The sequence below is a fragment of the Heterodontus francisci genome, chromosome 30 (assembly GCF_036365525.1).
Source record: "Heterodontus francisci isolate sHetFra1 chromosome 30, sHetFra1.hap1, whole genome shotgun sequence".
Lineage (NCBI taxonomy): Eukaryota > Metazoa > Chordata > Chondrichthyes > Heterodontiformes > Heterodontidae > Heterodontus > Heterodontus francisci.
In genome coordinates, this window is record NC_090400.1 from 28,043,857 (window position 1) to 28,050,087 (window position 6,231).

The following is a 6,231-nucleotide window of genomic DNA, read 5'->3' on the forward strand; positions in this document are numbered from 1 at the left end:
AAGCTCGAACAGTTGTTAATTTTAAATCTGAGATAGATAGATTTTTGTTAAGCAAAAATATTAAGGGATATGGGCCAAAGGCAGGTATATGGAGTTAGGCCACGGATCAGCCATGATCTCATTGAGTGGCGGGACATGCTCGAAGGGCTGAATGGCCTACTCCTGTTCCTATCTTCCTATGTTCCTATGTTTGACCTCCCCAAATGCATCACCTCACACTTCTCAGAGTTGAATTCCATTTGCCACTTTTTTGCCCATCGGACCAGTCCATCGATGTCTTCCTGCAGTCTCCAGCCATCCTCCTCACTAGCGAGCCTTTAAAGTAGTAAAACTTTCCAAGGCACATCATGGAAGATAGGGCAGACGACCAAAAGCTTCATCAAAGAGGTAGGTTTTAAGGAGCATCGCAAAAGGAGGACAGAGAGGTGGAGAGGCATAACAGCTACTGCAATTACTTGTCGACACTTTTGAAATAGAATTTGCCAAAGTCAGATCCTGATATAGGAGTTTTCAATGCATTTTGAAATAGAATGTCACAACCTACTCATCAATTTTAATGCATTAATAGATAGATATCGTGCTAGTATCTCTTTAAACTCTACGTATAGTCACTGAATTAAAGAGACAGCTATCTTAAAACAAAGCTGGGCAGCTTCATTTTTGTCACTGCTTATGAAGTCCTAAGCACCAAATGCTGATTCATACGTTGAAAATAACCTGATCAACCCGAATTGCTTACAAATCGCCCTTAGAGTCCATTGCATGCCCAATATTATACTTTGAAGCATGACCTAGATTATTATTTATACCATTTTATATAGTTTGGCATCCCATGGATCTTAATTAAATTCAAAATGTTTCATGTGGAAGTTTGTCCGAACATTCCTGAAAGTCTAAATAAACTAAAATGTAAGTGCGCCACCATCTACTGCAATGCAATTCGACATTCCTGGCTATTTCTCATTACATTTTTACTAGACAGCTTCAGCTCCAGCCTATTTCTTAACAATCAATTCTATTATTTTACCCATTACTGATGCTAGGTGAATAAATCTGTGCATTGCTAGCACAGAGCTGGGTCTTATCACAGCTGGCTGCAATCCAAAAATAAACATGGCAGGATTCATGAAGATTGGTGGCCAGAAGACTGACTTTTTTTTACAATTTGGGCTGTGACTGCGATTTTTGTAATCCATCCTGCTCACTCGAGCAAACATAATGTAGGCTGTGGCCTAGCAGAAGGCTGAAGATGGTTCCATTAGATGCTTATTAACTACAACACAGTAGATCACAGCTGCCATTGGGAAAAAGCTGTGTTATCTGAGGCACTGTACATGGTTCTTCTGGGTTTCCATCTGTTGTTAGCCCAAATAATTGCCAATGTTACAGGAAGAAACATGACCAAGAACACTGCCCCAAGTCTGATAGAGCCTGATTCAATTACAACTTATACATTTGTGATACAAGAGCTTAAAAATACCAAAATGAAAGCTTTCCAGTTCACTGAAAATATATCACATTTCAAGCACTGTAGTCAATTTTGGTCAGCAAACTACTAAAAACAGGTAGTGCAGAGAGTGCAAACAGCTATAATATTGATCTCAAGTCGAGAATCTAGACAAAAAGGTATTCAAGGAAGATATATATAAAACATTAAATGGTATGAAGTAAATCCAGAATATTATTTCAAAGTACATCAGAGCAAATAACTGGAAATTATTGAAAAGCAGACTTAGAACAGATACCTGAAAAAATGTTTACTCAATTAACTTTTTAATTAATTCACTGAGCAAGATAGATTAAAAAGGAGGGGAATGTTCAAAATGCAGTTAGATGGACTGAATGAGGTCAAGGATAAGTTGAGGAGATTAAAACATTAAAGCAATCCACATATTAGTCCACTGTGAATATGCGAAATTGAAGAGGAGTCTACATTTATGTACAAAGAAAGAAATTGCAATTATATAGTGCCTTTCTGGACCTCAGGTCATCCCAAAGCAATTCACAACCAATGAAGTACTTTTGGACAGTCGTCACTGTTGTATTGTAGGAAACACGCAGACAATTTACTTACCACAAGGTCCCAAAAAATGCAATTAAATAAATGGCCCTATCATCTGTTTTAGATGTTAGTTGAGGGATAAATGTTGGCGAGGAAGGGGGAAATCTCCCTCGCTCTTTATCGCATAGAGCCTTGAGATCTTTTACGTCCACCTGGAAGGTTTCACCTCCAACCTGCCCTCCCCTTCAGAAGGAACCTTCCCATGCAAGTACAGGAAATGCAACACCTGCCCTTTTAGCTTCTCCCTTACCACTATCTAGGGCCTCAAATGCTGTTTCCAGGTGAAACAGCAATTTACTTGAAATTCTTTATATTTGCTGCTCACGATGCAGTCTCCTCTACATTGGGCAGACTAAATCGAGATTGGTTGATCACGGCACAAAATCTAGGGTGACATTTAGATTTTGACTCAGAGTTGAGAGTTCTATCAAGTGAGCCACAGCTGACGCAAGGGGGAAAACAAATAATTAACATACTATAAATTAGCAGTTATCTCTGGCTTCGCAATACTGTTTTATCTCAGTGTAGCAAGTCATGTGATGCATTGCCCATTCACCTTGAACGTTAAAATCCCTGATTTTGGTTAAATTGAGTGAACATTTAATTACCCACTGTTAGGGGTGCAAATTCTTCTATTAATGGCTGTATGTTGTATAATTTGTGGCCATAATTTTTACCTATTTGTTTCTAGCAATTTTTAAATTTCACATTATATGTGCAAAGTCCAATTTTACAGAGTTAATACAGGTTGCACCTTTAAGTGGGCACATAGCTTGAAATGGTTGTCACAGTCACATGAACAACGGGTCAGAAAACAGTACCCTCATTTAGCAACTGTATGATTTTCTAAATTTCGATTAGTTTTTATCCCATTTGAGTCACAACACAGCAGAGCAGAACCACTCCTCTGCAGGATTGGTCAGCATTTGGCTGATCAAGCACAAAAAAAAGCAAGGGTTCAATCTGAAGAAACAAACATTAATATACTATCTCATCCAGCTCAAATTTTATCTGTCATAAAGCTGAATGCAGAAAAAGTTTGCATTTACCCATTCTATACTGTTAAATGAAAACCAATTTTTATTGGACAAGCAGCTCAAGTACAGATCCTTCCGCTTCCTTGACCACAGGAAGCAGCTGAAAATTACCATCATCCAACAACCACCCTCTCCACACACACTTGCCCATATCTGATAGGTGCCAACATTAACCCCATCACAAGTAGGGTTAGAAACCTCCTGCACCATCAAACCATAAGTGGGTAGGGCAGAGTGATGTTTCACACCCAACATGCCAAGCCGACATAGGATCTGGAGTCTAAGCCAACAAATATTCAGCAAACCAAACCAATATATGAACTGGAATCCAAAACAGCATGGATGTGATCAATTCACTTTTGCCACCGGCAGCCACCAACAACCCTCCCCCCACCCCCCACACTGTAGTGAGTTCAGGGATGACTGAGACAGAAGGGGTATACTGCAAAAATGATTTGAGAAGTTAAGCAATGTGATCTCATCAGGTACATTCATTGGCCAGGTGGAGATGTCCTGTGTGTTTTGTCGTTTTATGAAAAAATTGACAATCAAATGCCAAGTAAAAGAGAAAAATTTGCTTCTCCAATTGAAAGGTGGTACTATGGGAATCTGTATGGGTCCTAGCTATGCCCGTCTTCTCGTGAAATGCATCGAACATTCTTTGTTCCAGTCCTACTCAGGTCCCCTTCCTCACCTCTTTTTCCCTGTACCTTGATGACTGTAGCAGTGCCACTTCTTGATCTCACCCTGAACTGGAAAATATCATCAACTTTGCTTCAAAGCGTTGGAGGCAGTTCAGAGGAGGTTTACTAGATTGATACCTGGAATGAGCAGGTTGTTTTATGAGGAAAGGTTGGACTGACTGGGCTTGTTTTCACTGGAGTTTAAAGGAATGAGGGGAGACTTGATTGATGTTTATAAGATCCTGAACGGTCTTGACAAGTTGGATGTGGAAAGGATGTTCCCTGTTGTGGGTGAGTCCAGAACTAGGGAGCACGGTTTTAAAATTAGGGGTCGCCCTTTTAGGACAGAGATGAGGAGAAATTTTTTCTCTGAGGGTTGTGCGACTTTGGAACTCTCTGCCTCAGGTGGTGGAGGCGGGGTCATTGAATATTTTTAAAACAGAAGTAGATGGATTCTTGTTCGGCAAGGGAATCAAAGGTTATCGGGGGTAGATGGGAGTATGGAATTCAAGACACAAACAGATCAGCCATGATCTTATTGAATGGCAGAGCAGGTTAGAGGGGCCAAATGGCCTATTTCTGCTCCTAATTCATATGTTCATGTGTAAATTTCCACCCCTCCCTCGTCTTCACATGGTCCATCTCTAACTCTTCCCTTCCCCGACTTCGCTATCTCCATTTCTGGGGATAGACTATCAGCCAATATCTATTAAATGTGAAATTGTCCATTTTGGCAGGAAGAATAAAAAAAGCATATTATCTAAATGGTAAGAGATTGCAGAGCTCTGAGATGCTGAGGGTGTCCTCGTGCATGAATCGCAAGATTAGTATGCAGGTAAGCAAGTAATTAGAATAGCTAATAGAATGTTATTGTTTATTGCGAGGGGAATTGAATACAAAAGTAGGGAGGTTATGCTAATTATACAGGGCATTGGTGGGATCACATCTGGAGTACTGTGTACAGTATTGGTATCCTTCGTTAAGGAAGGATGTAAATGCGTTGGAAGCAGCTCAGAGAAGGTTTACTAGATGAATACCTGGAATGGGCAGGTTGTCTTATCAGGAAAGGTTGGATAGGTTAGACTTGTAGCTGTTGGAGTTTGGAAGAGTAAGAGGCAACTTGATTGAAACATAAGATCCTGAGGGGTCTTGGCAGGGTGGATGTGGAAGGGATGTTTCCTCTTGTGGGAGAATCTGGAACTGGGGGTCACTGTTTTAAAAAAAAAGGTGTCGCCCATTAAAACAGAGATGAGGAGAATTTTTTTCTTTCAGAGGGTAATGAGTCTTTGCTTCCACCGCTTTTTGAGGAAGAGAGTTCGAGAGTCTTGAATATTTTAAAGGCAGAGGTAGATAAATTCTTGGTAAAGCAAGGGGATGAAAGGTTATCAAGATAGGCAGGAATGTGGATTTGAGGTTACAATCAGATCAGCTATGATCTTGTTGAATGGCAGAGGCAGGACAGGCTCGAGGGGCCATGTGGCCTACTCCTAATTCATATGTTCGTAGTATAAGCCTACTGATCACAGCTACCTGGATCACGCTACCTCTCACTCTGCTTTCTGGAAGGACTCTATTCCATTCTCCCAGTTTCTCCATAGCATCTTTTCTGATGACACCATCTTCCATACCAGTGCTTCTGATATGTCTTTCTTTTTTCTCAACCAAGGATTCCCCTCCACCGTGGTTGTTGGGGCTGTCAATCGTGTCAGCCCTATTTACCGCACTTCTGCTGTTACCCCATTCACTCCTTCCAGAACCATGAGATTCCCTTGTCCTCGCCTTCCACCCCACCAGCCTCCACATTCAATGCATCATCCTCCACCATTTCTGCCACCTCCAGCATGATGCCATTACCAAACAATTGTTCACCTCCCCTATCCCTTTCCAAAGGGACTGTTCCCTCCGCAGCACCTTGGTCCTCCCTTTCAGAAGGCACCTTCCCATGCAACACCTGCCCTTTTACCTTCTCCCTTTCCACTGTCCATGACCCCAAACGCTTCCACGTGAAACAGCGATTTACTTGTAATTCTTTCAATTTGGTATATTTGCTGCTCACGATGCAGTTTCCTCTACATTGGGCAGACTAAATAGTGATTGGTTGATCACTTTGTTGAACATCTCCATTTAGTCTGCAACCATGACTCTGAACTCCAGTTGCTTGTCATTTTAATTCTATGCTCCACTCCCGCTCTAAGCTTTCTGTTCTTGGCCTCCTACACTGTTCTAATGAAGCACAACAGAAGCTTGAGGAATAGCACCTCATCTTTTAAGTAGGCATTTTACAGCCTATCAGATTTAACATAGCATTCATCAATTTCAGATCATAACTAATGCTCCCTTTTTTTTTGGACAGCTGCTTCTGGTAATGATTCTGCTGTTGTCATTTACAGTTCCTCCAGTCCCATCTTTTGTTTCTTTTCTGCTCCATTATCATATGCTTTTGCCTTGC